Genomic DNA, 19,573 nt, shown 5'->3' on the forward strand with positions numbered 1-19,573 from the left:
GGGGGGGCTATATGGCTAGAAGATAGCAGCTGTTGGTTGTTCTCACCCTTTACACGTCTTTAGTTTAACCTTAACTTGCTCTGCACTGTGTAAGGTACAGTAAACTATTTTAGAAGACAGGCTGACTGCCTGCTCAACAAGTTTCTGCCCTCAGTGCTCCCTGTGACTCTATTCAGAGGCTCTGATGACAGAAATGAATGGTATTCTACTGAAAGCAGCTATGTGAAGTACAGATCATTTGCATATAGTTTGGCCTAGTATAGTTTTCTGTGATTCTATGTGTTATGTAATTGTTAATAATACGTTTCTAATGTCTTTTAAAAAGCTGATATGTAATGTACTGGTGGCTTGTTCATTAGCAAATGGGTGGAGGGTTGGAGCCATTGGCAGAGAGAGCACAGCAAGAAACAACCAAGTGTTTAGGTTTAATACATGCAGAGAAAAAAGATAGATAGATAGATAGATAGATAGTCCCACCCGTTTAAAAAACGCCACCCTACGTGAAGAGAAGCCTGGCACGTGAGCAGGCCGCTTCACTGAGCTACTCACTCTACAATACACTTGTAATTCTGAATGAGAGCAGTGTTAGCTCTGCTAGGATAAAGCAAACCTGTTTAGCATTCAGCCCCTAGCTCCTGACCCTAAGGTCTTTCTTTAGAGGACATCCTGTTTCATCCAATCACTTCACTCAGCGCTGTCTCATTATAATACTACCTCAAGGCAAAAAAATAAAGAAGCTTTCTGGGCTACTGCTTGACTAACATCCGTTCTGTCTATTCAGGAAACACTCACATTAACCCAGCTGAGTTATTGTCTAGTGGTAAGATGAGTTAAATTTGTGCTTGTGAACTTAATTTTCCTGAGGTCGTTAAAAACTTATGATACATTTTTGCAGACACATATGTCCAGATATGGATCAGTCTAAAGGGGAGCATACAGTATGCCAAGGCTTTGTGTCAACACACACCATGCGTGACTTTCTATTTAAATGACATACATGACACAGGTTCCTTTCTGAACTCATGACCCCACTACCAGCAACTGTGAAGTCGTGGACCAAGCTAACCCCATGTTGCCACCAACATACAACATGAGATCGTAAACACACAGAGCGGCTTAGCTTCGGACTTCAGAGGTCTAGAGAGGATTGAGACAGAGTAAGACAGAGAGCGAGAGACACTGGAGGGAGGAGAGGAACGTCAGTCAAGCTACATTACAGAGTCATTATCAGCAAAGTGCGAGACAGAGAGAGAGAGAGCAAGCGAGGCAGAGAGAGAGAAAGAAAACAGCGGTTCCTACGGTAACAGCAAACCTTTGTCCCATAGGTCAAGACCTCTCTTGTGCTCACTCAACCGAGGCCTGCGGAGGGCACTGCGGACACTGAGTGGAAGATGAGCAAGGTCATATGTGTTTGTGTGCTTGTTAGGGGTTGGGGTTAGGGTCCAAAAGAGGAGGATGGGGGTTACACTGACAAAAGACCGCTAACCAAGAGCCGCTGGGGTCGCCATGACGATGTCATGGCAATGCTGACACACGGCTCACACTTTGAAATCAGCAACGGAGGGAGTGCGGCAGGCTTGTGAAGACAGCTACAGCCTACTACCGCTGGAATTCAATCTCTCATTGAAATCAATAAATCCCATTATGGTGTAAAAAATAGGTTAAAATGTATGTTAGCAGGTCTGTACCAGTGACCAGAGAGCCGTATGTATGAGTGGAGCATAAATAATCCATACAGTCCGACGGATTTCTGCACAGCATGGTCACCCAGCCCCCCACATTACGCTCATCCATCGCCGTCAAGACCCACATTAGACAGACAGGCCATGAAGCAGCTACTAAGCTCTGGCTGAGGCAGATAAACATGCTCTAAATGTGACCCAGGCATGTGGAAAGCCCCCTGCTCCCCTAACAGAAAAGGACATTGAACAGAGTGAAATTAGTTTACATGAGATTCCCCTAGAAAAGTGATCCACAAATCACCTGCACTGCTGAGTCGACAGTCTCAGTATAGGGACATCCATCACTCAAGAAGTACAGTGCTTGGAAGGGATCGTGTTATCTGATCCTGTGGCATATGCAGTATACATCCACACAAAACCATCTGTGTGGATGCAGCTGATTGCTGTGAGAGAATAATCACTCAGTCTCCATGACTAACTGTTGTGTGTGGGGCGTCCAGTAAAGCTTTATGCTTTCCAAATCCAACAATGATAAAGACAACAAACAGCAAAGAGCGTGATGACAAGAAAACACAGATAAAGCTGAAGGCAGACAAAGACATCAGGGTTTGTCTCATGAAAAGCTGGAAAAAAAACATGACTGAAAACACTGTAGCACAGGAGAATATGCCTTGGCAACAGAGAGATAGAAAAGAGATTGCTCATCTACTTGTCTGTTGTGTAATAATAAAACTAGTGTTGCTGCCAATCTATAAAAGAATGCCATTAAGTATGGTTAATAATATATAAAAACCCAATAATAACCCAGGAAACAAAAACACTCCCGCCCTACCTTCCTCATGCAAAAACTCAAAGTAATCCATGTAACTCTGATCCCTGACAACATGAAATCCAGCTCTATCCAAGAGTTTGTGTGATGATTGAGTGTGTTTGTGAGAGAGAGCAGACCACAGGTTAATGTTTAATCCACCCGTCCTGTGGTCTGAGTGCTGACAGGCCTGTAAGAAGAAGGGCCCCAGAGGCCATAATGGTGGTCTTAGAGTAGGAATATGGGCTGATTGGGCTGTCCCGCCCGCTCTGCTCGTCCATTTGTTTGAAGAGTTCACTCGATGAGCTCAGCCTGGACCGTGCCCGCAGTGTAAACACTCGAGTCAACCCTTATCACTCGAGGGCTGATACGCTGGCCGGCGCCCTCTTATCGTTATGGAGATTGGCCAAAGTACAGGCCTGTGGAAGTGATTGACATTGGACTTCAGCTGTAGTCTGTGACAGATGAGCCGTATGATAGCTGATGGTTCAATCACCCTGTTATCAGGTCGCTTTACTGAATACGTCGGGGTCGGTGACAGTTAAATGTACAGGACGCAGCAAATTTTGGCTTCTATTTTTAGATCTGAAGGTTCATACCTGTGCCTTTGCAAACATTAGCTATGTAACTAATGTAACATCTTTGATGACCAATTTCAAATGCATGCAGTGAAGTTTTACATTTTTACGATGCATTATTACAGAAATCCACTGGTTTTGCGACTGAATTTTGTACAACCTGATCGTTGGCTGACAGCATGTTGAACACCCACTGCTGAGCTGAGTTGAGAAATAAGAAACATTAAGTTACATAAACCTCCCGTGGACTCTGACCTCTGCATTGACAGCGTGTTCTGTGTCAAAATAATAATTAAATGTCCACTCACGCTCACAAGACAAGAGCGCGTACAGTCTGACCATAAAACCCTGCAAGGGGTTGCAATGTGACAGTGTATCACGTTACCTCAGAGGGCCTACGGTGACCTGACCCCCTCACACGGGCTGTTGAAAGCGCAGCGTTACGTGGCGGAAAGTGTGTTGGCGTGTGTGATGGGGAATGTCAAAACAACATGAAAAAACTTGTGGTGATGTCATCCACATGAGGAAAATCTTTGTGGAGTGGAAGCAATCATGACCTGTGATTGTCAGTTTTGGGGGAAACAAGCGGCGACGTGTGAAAAATCTGAATTTGGACAGACGGATGTGGGTGTGTTTACTGCATGGCACACAGACTCACGGTGTCGTGACCTCTTATAAAACTTTCCTCATAACTCTTTGGTATCTCAAATATTTTGCCTCAGGTTTGACTGTGTGAAAGCATTACAAGTATTTCTTTGGACATTTCTAAAGTATATTTAACTTGACCACTGTCATTATCTATCATAGTTTTCTTTCTGATAAAGACATGAGCTATTTTTGGCTGTTTACTTGGCTGATAAATTGAGCATTTTATACTATTAGTTCCTGATAATCTGTTCAACACATCTGTTCTTTGTTTGGCTCAGAGGAACATAACAAAGGAAGGGAAAGATAGTGAATTTGTGAGCAAGTAGTAATGATATACCAGTAATAATAATAATACCATAGTGTGTTTTTCTGCCTCGGTCATGACACAGCTGCTGTGTAACCTTGACCCTCAGTATAGCCACAGCTTAACCAGCTTCCCCAGTGCGTCAGATGTAGTCACAGCTGAACCAACGGCAGGCTCGCCCCTCTGTGTTTCCAGCTGCTGAAATCTCCAAAAAGCTAACGGCGCTGTCCTTAAGCAACACCTCCGTTCTGCTGCCAAGCGCAGGCTGCCTGGCTGCCACTTTGTACTTATTTCCAAATCAGTCACAAGGATCAAGCGGGCCACCATTACAAAACCCTCTCTGCAGTTCATCCAAACTGTACATTTCACAGTGGGGGTAACTGCCGCAATCTTTTCCAGCTGCGTTTATCACTCGGACAGATGTAGGGCTGGGGTAACAAGATAGCGAGCGGCACTTGCATACATTAAACTGAAGCGACAAAGACCATAAAGTGCCTTAATGAGTCAACTGTATTAGCTGTAGTCACCTTAGCTTACGCTATTTTATGATCTGTGCTTTGATCGTGCTGGGTTTATTATGTTTATCAAAGTTACTGATTTTTCCCTCTTTACATAATCATGTGGTGATATACAGAAACTGTGCTGGGTGGCAGAACCGTACAAAAATATAAAGAGATTGCAGTATTTAGCATTTTCCGCTCAATATGAAATGCAACACGTGGACATGGCTTTGCCTCCATAATGAATATGCAGTGCTTTTAGAGCGGAGGAAACCAAATTCTTATGCTCTGACATTTTCTAGTGACGTACAAGTTTGCTCCACACCTCAGTACGAGTGCATATTTGGGAAGTGGTCTGGTTCACATCCTCCTCCAGGAGTAAAAATATTGCATGTGCGATCAGAACAATGTACATACAGTATCATGGCTAGTGCCAAAGAGAAGGGAATGTTCAAGTGAGGCCGTGCTCCTGCACCAGCTGCTCCGTCCCCTGAGACTCTGCCAAGATACAATACCTTCATCCCCTGGCAACACGGGGACACAAGGACAGCAGACAAAGCTCTCTGTCTGTGAACTTTGACTGACCACCTTGAGTGCAATGCTGCAAAGAAATATGAAACATTTTGCACGCTTTGTCTAGATTTAGGAGGACAGTACATGTGCTGCAACATCACAGGAGGGGATTTAAATAGTATGTTTATTATGTGCAAAAATGATGGTTTACCAGTAAAATTATGTAATTGGTCAGAGGAAACCTGATCAATCAACCAATAACAATTGTGAATCACTTGATAGATATATTAAGATCTCTATCGAGCAAAAATACCAAAGCAAACTCTTGCTGGCTCCAGCTTCGTATTATACTAAATTGAATATGTTTGGGTTTTGGATTGTGGGTCCGTAAGTAAACGACTGATCAGAGCAATAATTTAATCAACAATGCCTTCCAGCTACCTTCATCTTTGCCCAAAACAATGTTTGCACTGAGGCATGCTGAAGAATTTTCCAAAACTGTTCCGAGGGAGTTTTATGCATTACTGAAAAACAATAGAGTGAGGAGTGCCAGAGTGCAGAAATCACCAAAAACTGAGATGAGAACAACATGAGGCCGGGAGCATTTCTCCTTCCCTCTGACAGCTGTGTGTATCTTGTTTCATTTTCCAGCATGACACTGGAATTGTGAGTTCCCCCTTTCTGGCTGCCAAACCAGCCTACGTGTTTGTGGGGAGGCATGCAGCTCACAGGCCTGGTGACAGAGCAACACTAATTTGCTACTGAAGTAGGATCTCTGAGTACGACAAAAGACCAAAATGTTCTTTTGGCTTCCTACACGCTGCAAAGTAAGCAGCAGTGGCAATCACAAAATCTTGTACAGCCATTTTTATCAATTTCACCTTTAAACACTTATATAACTATATAGTATATACAGTATCATAACATGCTATATTACATAATTTGATTTAACACACCCAATTAAACTGTGCAGCTGACCTACAGTGGTCATATTGATTATGTTTGCTACTTTCCAAAGAACTGAAAGAGTGAATTTAACTTGCCCTGCCAGATATAGCAATCTTTGCCCCACCTCGACCTTTGGCATGGTCATCTGACATGTTAATAACCACCGTCAATTTCCATACTAGTGTCAAAGACCTCTGTTTCACCAACTCATGCTAAAGTGACATTATATGAATAGTTCAGAGGCCTTGTTTGTTTGCTGTGCTATATATATATCAATGTCAAATGAGGCCATGAAAGATGAAGGTTTGTTAGTAATGGACTTAAAATGGGAGAGTGAACCAGGCGCAGGTCATTGATGAGGATTTCTAAAAGCCATGGCTCACGTGGATGATGATCAGGCGCCATTTACTCGAATTTCAAGCTGACAAAAAGTGTCAATCTGTGACACTCACACAAGCAGACCAGAAATGCAGGATTTTGGAGAGACAAAAGACATTCCTTCAAAAGACCAGTCAAATCCTCCTGTCAAGTCCCGTCATGGTTTAACGCACAAATTCAGCTTATATACAACATCCCACCCCGATCAATACCACAGACAATCTCCTGTCCAGAGCCGCTTACTGTAAGTCTGGCTGGAGCGCCCCAATCCTATTCAGCACAGGAGGACTTTACCATAAGAAAGGCTCAAAGGGGAATAGACCTGGCTCAGGTGAAGGTCAAACCTGGCTGACAGAGGACACACGTTGCAAAACAAACAGACCATATAAGTGACTACAAACAGCAGGAACAGCCCTTGTTCTGCTACAACCACGTTTGGACTGAAAATGGCACCACATAAAAAAAAAAAACAAAAAGAAATCTACGCTGGTGTGGGTGTGTTACTACAGGTACCAGTGAGAGGGTGAAATTTGATCCAGGAAGTCCAGTTTAAATAACACAGCTGTGACTTTGAAGGCTTATCAGACATCAAAACATTGGTCAGCTGTTTATAATATGAGGAGGGATTTTACAACTGGGGAAAGTTATCATGGTGACGATCATTTTATTATCCATCTCGATGAATGGGAAGAAAACAAAGAAAAACTTTTTCAGTTACAACATCATCTACAGACACGTCTGCATGTGTGTTGTTAAAAAGTTGACCTTTTAGCCCTCTAAAGACCCTTGTGCTGCTAACTCAGTGGCCTCAGATAAGTAAATAAGGAGATGGCGGTGTGTGAGCGCTATTTTTGGTCTGAATGCAGCCTCAAGGCGTACAACAAAATGCTTGTTGGATCCTCGAACAGTGTCCGTCCTCCCCCTGCACCTTTCCCACGTCTGATTTTTTTTTTGGCCACTTTTTCCTGTGTTCAAATGAATCCAACCACCGTGAACCACTTTGAGGAGAGTCGGCCTGAAAGCGTTCCACATGATTCACATTTGAATGATTATCACATTTTGCCTGGCTGTACTATATTCTGGCAGGCTTCTCAGTCCGCCTCTGAGTGTATCCATCTGGAACAGCTATAAACACATTTGTCTTTAAATGTGGCTGAAAGACACTTTATACGAAGTAGTTTGTTTCAAGCAGACCCCAAACCTACAGTCCCCAGCGCAAGACCCAGCACCTGTAGGAGCTTATTTCTCTGTGGCTGCTCTCACAGGTGAGAGATGCCAGAAGTGCCCTCGAACCCGCATAGTCCATAACAAGGCAGTGGTAGCGTTCATCCCTAACGCAGAGGGTCTAAAAACAGGTGGAAGAGCCGTCTGGAATGATGCTTCATGAAAAGCTAATGCGAACGCACACAGAGCAAATGCTGGATGGATCTAAGACCGTGACTTGTCCTGACTAATTCTCTCCAAACTATGCCCAGTGTTAGCATTGCTCCTCTTGCCATCTGTGGAGAAAATAGGTCACTGGAACTAGGTTCTCGTTGCTAAACATACTTTCAGTACACCTTTGCAGAAGGCCCGACTGACACGACGGAGACAAATGATAAACTCTCGAGACTGTTCAGCTGGGGGAAGAACCTGAAAGTCCTGTTTGAGGAGCAGAGAGGAGAAAAATTTGCCTCTCTCTCTCTCTCTCTCTCTCTCTCTCCGCTCTTGTTTCTTTCCAATGTGGTCAATTCTTTATCTGGTATTTAAACATAATTATATAAAGGGTGGGGTTACAAGTTGACAGATCACAAATAAAGTAGATAAAAGTTATCAATAATGTCCATGAATGAATCAGCGCAAAATTGTTTAGCAATCTTCCCCATATCCTGCATTTGACTCCTTCCCACCCCACCCACCCACCCAACCTGGACCGCATGCACACAAATAACAGTTATATTAATGATTTTATTATAGTAATCGCTTGTTTTCCAGCATCAAATGTTTTCTCTTTTTGCCTGGTGCATGTTGGCAGCCAAGTGCTGCATGTTTGCATTGTCTATGAAGTCAAGAAACCATCATTGTACACTGATATCATGAGAATGTCTCTGCGTCTGAAAGCCCGTCTTTCCAGGGTGTGAACGCAACCGAGCAGAAGCAGATTAAAGGTCTCAGGTGCCTGGAGACAAAACTGTCAGTGTGCCGCAGGAGAAACTAGCTACAGTAAAAACAACAGCAGTGCAACCTCCCTTAAGGCTGAATTAAAGAAGCACTCGTCTGAGCAGTGGCTCTGACGGTTTGTGTCTGGAGACATTTGTCATGCGCTGTGCACAAGAGATAAGACTATCTCGACTGCTTTGTGTTCCTCCGATTGCTATAGTTAAGTTGAGATGATGAATTACAAGCAGTGATAAGAACTGAAAGAAAATATAAAACAGGGCCACTCCCGCAAACAGAGTAAAGATCCACGTGCTTCTGAGTGAGGTCCGCCTGGAATAAAGAAAGCACAGGTGGACCTCATCACTGTGTTCAGTTAACCACAAGAAAAGCTTTTATATTTACTTCCCTGCATTTCTGAAAAAATTTAGATGTATCAGACACCCCCGGTCACCCCACCCACTTGGTATTCACCAGCAAGTACAAAAAAACAACAACCTTATTTGCAATTACTATTTGACCAGGGTTCGGTGTGCCCATTTTGATGTTATCTCTTGGAAAATTTTTAGCCTATGAAGCGATTTATTCTTCAGTCTTAAAAATATTCACCGTGATGTTTTCAATTGGCTTCACTCCGTCAACACAAAAAAACCCCACTGCCACTCTGTGTGAGGCTGTGTCAAATCCTATGTGATTTTTAATGGACTTTTAACAACGTATGATAAGCTGAGTAAAAAATGGTTCTGACTGCAGACCTTTGATCCCAAGGTAAATGCTACGTCAATGTGGAGACTGGCTTTAAGTGTTAGCAAATACAGGTAAAAGCCTCGCACACGGGACTGAGCTGAATCTCAGTGTGTTTAGAAGAGTGATTTAGCATCTGCCGTCAGATCAGTCTCACTTTTAGGACGGGGTGTCAGCAGAGAGCAGCTTTCTAATCTCAGCTAACAACGCAAGTCTCTTCTCGCCATTTAATACACAAACAAACCTTCATCACTGTGGCATCCAGTCAGTCCCAATATCAATTTACGATTAATGCCACAAAGGAAAAATAAAACATGAGGTGTCAAGCGCATTAACTGTGGAAGCCCTTCCAACATTCATGACCCCACTGAAGGAATTTTAATCTATGACAAATACACACTGGACAGTTATAAGAGTAGACAACTGAAATTACACATAGGATCCCTCTACCTGGCGATAAAGAAAGGCTTGCATTTCTGCATTGTTCAGGAGAACGGGACATGTAAAGGATTTGGGTCAAATTTCACTTTCACAAAAACAGCGTTATTCAGAAATGAGGGTTGCAAGGCGGTGAGCTTTCTCATGACTAAAAACTAAATCACTGAGCTGCAGAACACCACGCTCACAGTGTTGTATCAGTATTAATGATAATGAATGAATGAATAATTATGTTACACACTTGCACTGGCTGTGACTTTGCCTGGCAGTTATGTGAAAGCTCTGCATCTTCCCAACAAGGAGCAGAGAAGGAGTCACTGAGGCAGAGAGAAGGGAGAAGGAGAAAGGCCTCAGGGTTACTTAAGGAGTTAGGTCATAGCACCTGCAGATACATAACCACCGCCTCACCCATTGGCTTCACGCATGTCACAGTTTGTGCTGCTTAAGTGCTGGACACAGATCATTAGCAACAATAAGCAATCTGTGATTTCAACATTTCAATCACAACTTTCCCCCATCTCTATCATGAAACAATATTTACACTGAAGAGACCGCATGCAGGTGTCATGCACGTGCCTCTAGCAGATAGAGCAACATGTCTGGACCGGATTGAAACAGTGTTTGTACATGTTTTTTTGTTTTTTTTGACGTGCACGCTGCTTAATGTGTCACACAGCATTGACCCTTTAACTGAGCAAAGTCCTATAAGCAATCGACATCTGCTACATAACCGCTATTATAGTAACAGGGCGCGACAACAAGCAAATACATAGCCATTGTGTAAGTAACTCATAAATAAGCTCACATCTAGGGGAGATGTTGCGTATTGATGAGCAAGGGACCCTCTAGCTGCGCAGGCGTGCAAACTGAAATCATATTAGCCTATCTCCATACAATAACAATGGTCTTGCAATCCGTGAAGAATGTATTCACGAGCCCCAGGTACCTGTGAACAATCGTGTGCAGGTTTGGCGCTGCATACCGGACTCAGTCTAAAACACGCGCTGTTTCTAGGCTGCAGCCACCTCTGTGCCCCACAACAAAATTCCCTTACAGACAGTCTCTCAGCTGCTGCTGCCGCCGCCGCCGCCGCCGCCGCCGCAGCAGCAGCAGCAGCAGCAGCAGCAGCAGCAGGAGGAGGGTGCACTTCTTGAATAAAAAGCCAAATGAAGACATCTACCTTGCAATAAACTGCCGAGTCCGAAGCCGCCATATCCTCGGTAATCTCGCAGGGATGAGAAGCGGTTGGTGCAAGATCGAGAGAGGAGCGAGGAGGGGAAAAAATAGTCCCCAACCCCGACCCACGTCCTTGTTTGTTTCCCAACAGCGCTGCCGCTGTCAAAAAAATCCCCCACCACGTCCATACAAAGCGGAGCCGTGAGATCACACCCGCAGGAAGTGACCTCATGACTGACAGCTGGCAGAGAGAAAAGGCGCACACCCCCCTGACACACCTATAGTTTCGGCGAATAGAAAGAGAGCAGTAGTTTCTCTAGAGAAAGGACGCCCCCTAACCATGGTGACAGCTGAGGGGAGCGGAAGAAGACTCTTCCTGTGAACGTGCACTGTTCAAACTAAGACCATTGAAAGAGAACAGAAAGACGCTGCAAAAACAGAGGGTTCAGTACAGGACCGAGTATGCGTGACAGACAGATGCATAATGTTGAATTGAGTGAATTCATGCTGGCAAAATTTGCATACCCGCGGAACTGTCCTCAGATGACCTTCCTCGGGTCATCCAAGTGCCTCCTTCCCTTGTGCTCCCAATTCACTTCATTTAATTTAATTCACTGAAGCTTTATTGGCATAAATTCCTGATCACACAACATGTTGCCAAAGCATAAACATAAAAAAAAAAAAAAGCAAGTTAAATATGACATGTCTCAATGACAGGCAGTTATTTCAGAATCAGAATAGGTTTTATTGGCCAAGTGCTGCAGTGCTGCATAAAGACAACAAAGATAAACAAAAATATACAACGTAGAGCAGGCAAGTGTGCACAGTACCAGAGTGGTGGGAGATGTATTCAGTTCATTTAAGCAGAGTAGCAGCACCAAATTATAAAACTCCTCCATCACAAAGTCCTGCATTCAGAATTTGATTTTACTTGAAAGTACAGAAATATCATGAGCAACATGTACACTAAGAAAAGTAAAAGTATGACACAACACTGTATGCATGCCTCCTGTGTGTTATCATTAGGGCATTGTTATTAATGCAATAACATGTAATTGGTATTTATATGTTCTAAATTGTTGAAGTGGAGTTAAGTATGATGGACAGACTATACACAGTGTATCCAATCTGTGCATGATTATATACATATATATTCTCTGATGAACAGTTCTTCCATGTGAACAGTTTGACCACAGAGGCTTTGAATGAGCTCTTCTCTTTGAAAAGAAGGAACGACTGGAAAAGTGGGTGTCATTTTGTGCAGAATAGCATTTCTAAATTGTTCATATTTTATTACAAAATTGAACACAGTGTCACAATGATTTGAATAATAATTATAGTCTGATATGATTTCCCCCCCCCCACAAACAAAAAATACAGAGTCTTTGAATGTGCACATATATTTTGTTGTTGCGAAAGTTCAACTGCTGTATGCAAGATGTCTCCTGCTTCACTGAAAAGTCCATCCTCAGTTTGTGTGTGCACGGGAAGTTTCTGGTTTCCATACCACACTTGTGTAAGAAGCAGGATTGACCTCTGAGCTTCATGTCACAAACTCATGTCCCCTTCAGTGGATGAACGTGCAAAGGTTCTTCTGTGCAGCGAAGCTCAAACATCCAAATCAAGCAAAAGGGAAAGCGCGTGTTGCAATGTAGGGCATTAGCATATTTTTGTTTGTATACACATCTTGTCATGTGGAAACTATAGAACTGAGATCTGAAAAGATTTTAGTTGGTCAAACAGTTCTCTGATCCAGATGCCTTGGCAGCATGAGCTGTAGTTTACGAGACCTTGACCAGCACATGGTCCTGCTAACTGTGAATAAGAAAATGATGTGCTTATCAGCAGAATCACATGGCAGCTGGAGAAAACCCTGTTCCACACTGACACTAGGCCAAGTTGTGAGGGTTTCCAGTCAGTGTTGCAATAAACTGCCTTATTAATGAAGTGGCTCCGTTTTCCAAGCTCGTGCCAGATGCTGACTGTGCTGCTCTGTGCGTGTGTGTGCGTGTGTGTGTGTGTGTGCCGATTGCAACTCTCTGCTCTCTTGTTTCCCCATCCTGCTCCCCATCACATTCTGTCTGTGTCTTTGGCAAAAGCAATGTGGGCGTCGTTTCTAAAGTGTCCTGGGACCACAGTGGATCCTTCCGAACCTCCACATTCACTCAGCACTTACATGCATCGAGGTGGAAGAAGTATTCAGATCCTTTACTTAGGTAGAAGTGGAAATCCAACGATATAGAAAACATTCATTTGAAATTTTAGCGATGGCTGCCTCATCATGTGAGCGGCATTTTAATGTTGTAACTGGTTGAGGTCAAGCAACAGCTTTTACTGTTGGATTATAACCTAGAACAAAGCGACATATGCATAATGTATAAGCTCATCATCCCTTTTGCACATAAATCTTTACTTGCCAAGTAACCATTAACTATAGATTTCATAAACTGAGGTGGAGTCCAACGTACAATATCTCCCTCTGAGCTGTTGTGAAGTAGTGGTGAAAATGATTCAAATACAACACGTAAAGCACATCAGATTTTAGTTTTGTCCAGCTGTACTGAAGCACAGTGCTTGAGTAAATGTACTGACTTTCTTTCCACTCACTCAACAAACACACACAAACTTGAGGAAGACGAATCTCTTCAGATGTACTGGATAAAGGGTTTCTGTAAAAAATGTCTTTTCAACAAATGGTGGATCAGATTCTAAAGGATCCAACTGGAGAATCTGGGTTTGAGGCCCATTTCAGCCAGAATACGCCCGGACAGAGAGTCTTGAAACCACACACTTATATCATCTCGTTGCGGAGTTAGAGGTTAGGAAAGTAAAATTTCTCCACTGGCAACGCTTCACTTAATCACAAAAGGAGATTCTTTGTAAAATCATTGTGTAAAATCCCAGTAATTGACTCGTCTATTCAAGTTCGATGTTTCACAAACATCAGTAAGAAACATTAAACTAACGATCCACAGAAGTTGGTCAAGGTGAGGTGAGACAGTTTATGTGCTTAGCACGTAAGTTCATTATTGACCTTGGAAATAGTCGTCTGACAAAACAATCCAAAATATTTCAAACTGAAGGTTGAAGCTTTCAACCATATTCCCATAAGATTTTCATCAGTGGATGGAGTTTGCTCAGTTGGAAATTGATCTGTCGTCAGACCAGCTAACTTCATCCATAAAAGTTTTATCTGTAAAAGTTTTATTATAATGTTAAACACTGAAGTTCAGTCTTGAGTTTAGAAATATCAGCTTGATGAAATAATCTCTGCAATGAAAACGGCATGCTAACGTTGAAAGCTCCAGAAAACCTGACCTGCATGTGGAAGAAGTCAGAGTATTTAATCTACAACAAAGGATCGAATTTAACAAGCTGATGATATGTAAAATCTTAGTCTGCAAAGTAACTATTAACTCCAGCTTTCAAATAAATATAGTGGAGTAAGATTTACAATATTTCCTTATGAAATTCAGCGGAGTTGAAATATAGAGCGGCCTTAAATGAGAAGTTCAGTAAAGAGCAGTAAAGTACAAGCGCCTAAACACTGTGATTAAATACAGAATTGACTAAATGTACTTTGCTACACTCCACCACTACAGCGGTGGTAGTTGCAACAGATCTCTGAGGGTCAGGCGGAAACATAGTTCAGCTCTACATTAAATATCAAATCAATCAATGCAAAATCCCGCAGTGACGGACGACACTCAAATGCACACCCACACAGATGTCAGCTCCACCGCACTGAGCTTCTCCACAGCTGCCGGTGATTTCTCCATGTGAGGAGGACATGGAGAAACATTAGACTCAGAAGATACGGCTCGTTGCAACACGACTCATGAGAGCAGACAGAAACAGAGTCCACAGTAATGAGCTACGGTCAAGACTTTCTGTCTGGACAGCAGCTGGTTTCCCAATTAATGGGGGACTCAGAATGCTTTCCACATCGATTTAATATAATGATAACTGCCCCATTCACTTACAACATGTTTGTCCCTGCACTGAACCAAGCTGTAGTAAAACAGGCCATGAAGAAACAAAAACTTGATTAAGCAATTTATGGTTATAAAAAGGACACTCATCATCATTAGAGTTTCAGTTTAGGGGAACACTCACTGCTCCAGCGCCTGTTTTATTAACTGAAATATACTGGAAAGCATTTGCTGCGATGAAATGGAATGAACAAGAACGCAAATATGATTATGCTGGTGTTAATATTGATGCAGTGTGTTACTCTAGGGTAATTACAACGATGGTGTATGACATTGAACCCTACTATTTAGCCTACATTAGTCAAATCAAACTTTTAAACCACATCTCAGACATTTATTTTCTCAACCTACATGTTTCCAGTCACATATAAAGTGGTAGCTTTATGTAAAACAAGTCTGAGGTATATGGGGAACTTGCATGCACTGCTTTTGAAAAGGGTTGACATGTTGACCCACTGACGTACAGGAAGTGGGTCACTGTGGAGGCTCAACAGCAGACGGACCTCTGCTGCCACCTGCTGCTGAAAGACTGCGGATGGCGGTTACATCACCTGCGTCAGCTCCTCACTACAACCTGAGATATTCATTCAAGAGGCAGCAGACTGACTGCTATGAATAATGAGTTACCTACATCAAAATAAACGTTTGATTAATTACTCAATATTACTTATATACTTAATATCTGCCATGGCAAGTCAATTTTATATATGTCAATGAAAATCACAAATTTGCCTCAAATGGCTTTACAGCACCCTCTATCTGCAGACTGTTGATTTGGATTTTAAAAAAAGAGAAAAAGAAATAAAGAGAAAATAGAGATAAATAAACGTTTATAAATTGGATAGAAAATTAACCAACGACACTTTTTAAATTTTTTTTTACATTTTATCAACTCCAGGTTCTAAGAATTTGCTCATTTTACATTACAGTAAATTGAAAATCCTTATCCTCTATATCTTCTTTATCTTCTGTGTACTGTTGGTTGAACCAAACGAGACATTTGATGACATCACCAGGGTTTTTATGATTCTCTGTTCCTCGACCAGATGATTTATTAACAGATTACTAATGAAAATAATCATTGTAGAAGTATATAGATACAACCATAGTTCAATTGCAATGTGGAGAAACAGAATGATGATACTACAGTGCCAAAAAATTGTATATGAAGAATATCAAATGTCCACTAGGTGGCACTTTTGCCACATCTATAACAGAATGGAAGTTATACTGGTGATCAGTTATATTAAAATAGTGTGTTTCTAGGTGCAGGAAATCTAAATATGAATATGGAATAAATACCATTGCTATAGAAACGACTCATTTCATTTCCTTGCCTTATATTTCATAACGAATGGCGCATTTTCTAATCAGCGTGGCACAGATTAACATTGCTGAATCTATTTCGATGCAGGCTTAGTGCTTCTTCATTTCAGTGAATGCACTCTGCTCGGTGGTTTATTTGAGAGGCCTGCCCACACCGAGCCTTCAATCCTATCCACTTACATTCGATCAATAATATTATTCCATTTATACAGCTATGACATCATACCAAGGCTTAGAAAAGCTCTGCTGTGAGTGCTATTCTTTTCAAATTCCTGGCAAGTTTTGATAAAACAACAGTATATTATTGAATTCTGACTGATACGTTTCAGACTGAGTCTCAAAAGCTATTCATTAGCTCCTTATTGCATGGGAAAAGAATTCCCCAGGGTGGACGTCAAAGCTTTTTGCAACGTTTTTTTTTGGTGAAGCAGTTAGGCAGGAGATGAAGGATGGAGGATGGCCTTTAGAGATGCAACCCCAGAGACAGGATACACACAGATCCATTGTCTCATCGGGCTTAATATTCAGCTCACTTTGCTCTATCACCAAGGCCAAGGCTCAAATCAGTTCAATATGGTGGCTGGCAGAGGACAGCTAACACAGTGGGTGCAGCCCACATACGAATACTCCCCAACACTGGTCTAGACACATGGGACACAGTACAGTGGTAGATTTTTTTTTTTTTTCCCACGCTGCAATGTTACTGTCACATAATCCTTCTCATTGTGTCAGAAACATTTGGCGAATATGTAACTAGTTCAGCACGCCTGGTATGACTGATATGTGTGAAACTACGACATGCAAAGTGAAGGACAAAATATGTGCAAACTGAGGAGGCGTAAGTGTGTACAGTGGGCTTCGAATGTGTCTGTACATGCATATTCATAGTAAAACGCTTGTTACCTCCGACATAAAGTTGATAACCGGTTATATGACTGTAGAGTGAACATACAGGGGTGAGCGAGGGCTCTCACCGTGAATGACAACCCCAAATCTGACCTTGATATGAGATACGGGGCCGCAGTCTCAGACAGTGAGGCAAGTCCGATGCCCAAGTTGGCCTGATACCGGCTGGCACTCACCTTGTCATCTATCTGAGTATGTGCGTATTTATGTGTGCTGTTGGCCGGAGAGTGATAGAGTACTGTAACCATCATCTGTTGCCATATGAATCATGCTGTAGCCCAGGAGGTGAGATTGTGCCATGGCTCCTCTTTCCATCTGCTCTGCTCTGGGGCTTTACGACATGTCTGGGGCTGCTGGCTGATCCCAGGACTGGATGGAGGTAGTCAAGTCGGGCTTTTTCACACATATTTCCAATGTTTTCTCAGCCAACAAACAATGATAAATGTGTTTGGGTATGTTCAACACAGGCTCGTAGACTGAATACACTGAGTTTGGTAGCCGATATTCACTTCTGGATTTCATTGGAAGAGAGTGACCTCGATTGTAATATAAACTGTATGTAAACTTCATCACAGAAATGACTGTGCCTTGGAAAACATTTGGCGCCAATGCAGTAGGTCAACTACAAACAAGTCTCAAAGTTTTAAACATTGAAATTGACACTCATAGGATGTAAGAACAAAACATAAGACAAACTTGATTCTGTGTTTAATTTTTTTTATTATTGTTTGAGGCAGAAAATCAAAAGCAAACAGAAATTCCATTTACCTGCTGGTCCTGTCATAGCAGCAGACAGGACCCGCTGCTATGACTGGCTGTGGATGCCTATGGTCCAGCTAAGAGATGGCTTGATGACTCAACCCCCTGTTGTCTGTATGTTGAAGGATTGCTGCCCTTCAGGGAAGGCAGTAGGTTGTATAGTTATCTCCTGATTGGGCAAAATCACTACCCTGAAACCACACAACCTACTACCTCACCCCGTACGAACATCAGAAAGGTCCTACAGGTCGGCAAGCTTTGGCGTAGCTGGTACTCTAGAGCATTATGGTAGGGTGACATAGAAACACTATATTTTATTATGGTAAACAAACACATCCTCATACATTGTGACAATAAAAACAATTCATATCAAAACTGTCATGATTTGAGCTTTAATGTCTAAAACACAAACGATACAAGTAATCAGAATCAATTAGTTTGAGGAAAAGAGCAACACATCCTAAAAAAAAAAAAGAATAAGGAACTGTTAGAAACCACAGCTAAAGAAAAGGGGTGAAAATTAGATAAGAACATCTTCAGTTTTTGTGTTGATTGACCAGCAAGATATAACAACATGACATAACACATGTTTTTTTATTCACCATAAATTCTTAAAGTACAACCATGAAAAGCCTAAAAATACCTAAATTAACTATCAAATTCTGCGACTGGGTTATGTTCTTAGCAGTCAGTGGGTAAACATGCACATTCCAGTGTTGATCCAGATCCAAAAGCTCCAACAATGGCATCTGAAGACATTACAGCCACTTCAGGAAAGACAGTAAGTTGTATAGTTATCTGACAGGAAGGGTATCACCCTAAAACTATACAACCTACTACCTCACCCCAAAGGACAGTCTTTAAAAAACAAAGTCCTTTCAGGTCCCCGTTCATGCAGGTAATCCACTTTGACACACCTCACTGAATACAAAACAGCGGTTATGATTCACAGAAACACAAACACACATGCCACTCTCCTCTGGGACACCTCACCGGTGTGACTGGAGTCTGTGTGTTCAGAACACAATGTGACGACAGGGTCATCCGGTTCATGGCTCAAGCTCAAGAGGAATTCAAATGATCTAACAAGGCGCGCATGTCCCAAACAAATACTGTAGCCAAGATATTTCCATATTGAAATGCAACCAGTATATAACTTAGAGGGGGGGGGGCAGTGACATCAAAAATTTGGATTTTTACTAAGAAATAGTTGAACCTCAAAACTATTAAAATGCAATGTTCCATTCATTAAATACTTTCCAAAAAACCATGCTTTGCTCAGTGTTCAGTAGGCCTGTGATCAGTGCTAAAAGATGGTGGAAAATGAGGTTGTTATCACTCGACAGATTTGGTTCCCAGCTTGCAGGTTGGGACCTTACAAGAGGCCAAGTAATGATTCAAAAGACAGAAATAATTTTGTTAATGAAACATGTCTCTGCAAATTTTGTTTTTTTGAGTCTTTAATTTTTTCTTTTTTTATTGTGAAGTACTTAGTTTTACTCTAAAAAATGATTCAAATTAAACAAACAAATCTCTCTCTGCTTGAACAGCTTGCAACTCATGCATTTTTTTTGTGCAGTTTTCTGTGCTTCAGAGAGGAGAGTGTTAACATCAGTGACCAGTGTTGAGAGTGGGCGAGCTCGAGCTATAGCTCATATCCTGGCCCACATGTGCGGAGCAGAGGGCCACAGCTGCTGCTGCCTCTGTTAATGTTTCTCACCTGCTCTGTAACACGCA

The 19,573-nt window shown here is 42.2% G+C and overlaps 1 protein-coding gene and 1 long non-coding RNA gene across 5 annotated transcripts in view; both read right to left on the bottom strand.

Moving 5' to 3' along the window:
- Positions 1-11,036, bottom strand: part of pparab (peroxisome proliferator-activated receptor alpha b) — a 27,777-nt gene extending 16,741 nt beyond the window's left edge. The window contains exon 1 of one of the 4 annotated variants that reach the window (XM_023400332.2): positions 10,858-11,036. The gene's annotated coding sequence lies outside the window, so the exon portion shown is untranslated. Of the gene's footprint in view, positions 1-1,983; positions 2,482-2,514; positions 2,674-9,918; positions 9,939-10,857 lie in introns of those variants that run through there. The other 3 variants (XM_087172299.1, XM_023400333.2, XM_087172298.1) reach the window with 3 other exon arrangements.
- Positions 11,037-17,777: 6,741 nt separating this feature from the next.
- LOC111650431 (uncharacterized) overlaps positions 17,778-19,573 on the bottom strand; it is a 53,021-nt gene continuing 51,225 nt past the window's right edge. The window contains exon 5 of the long non-coding RNA XR_015436838.1: positions 17,778-18,111. This is a non-coding gene — a long non-coding RNA (uncharacterized LOC111650431). The remainder of the gene's footprint in view (positions 18,112-19,573) is intronic.

The sequence above is a fragment of the Seriola lalandi genome, unplaced genomic scaffold, assembly GCF_002814215.2.
Source record: "Seriola lalandi dorsalis isolate HSWRI2012SDOR001 ecotype SW California unplaced genomic scaffold, Sedor1 jcf7180002052274, whole genome shotgun sequence".
Lineage (NCBI taxonomy): Eukaryota > Metazoa > Chordata > Actinopteri > Carangiformes > Carangidae > Seriola > Seriola lalandi.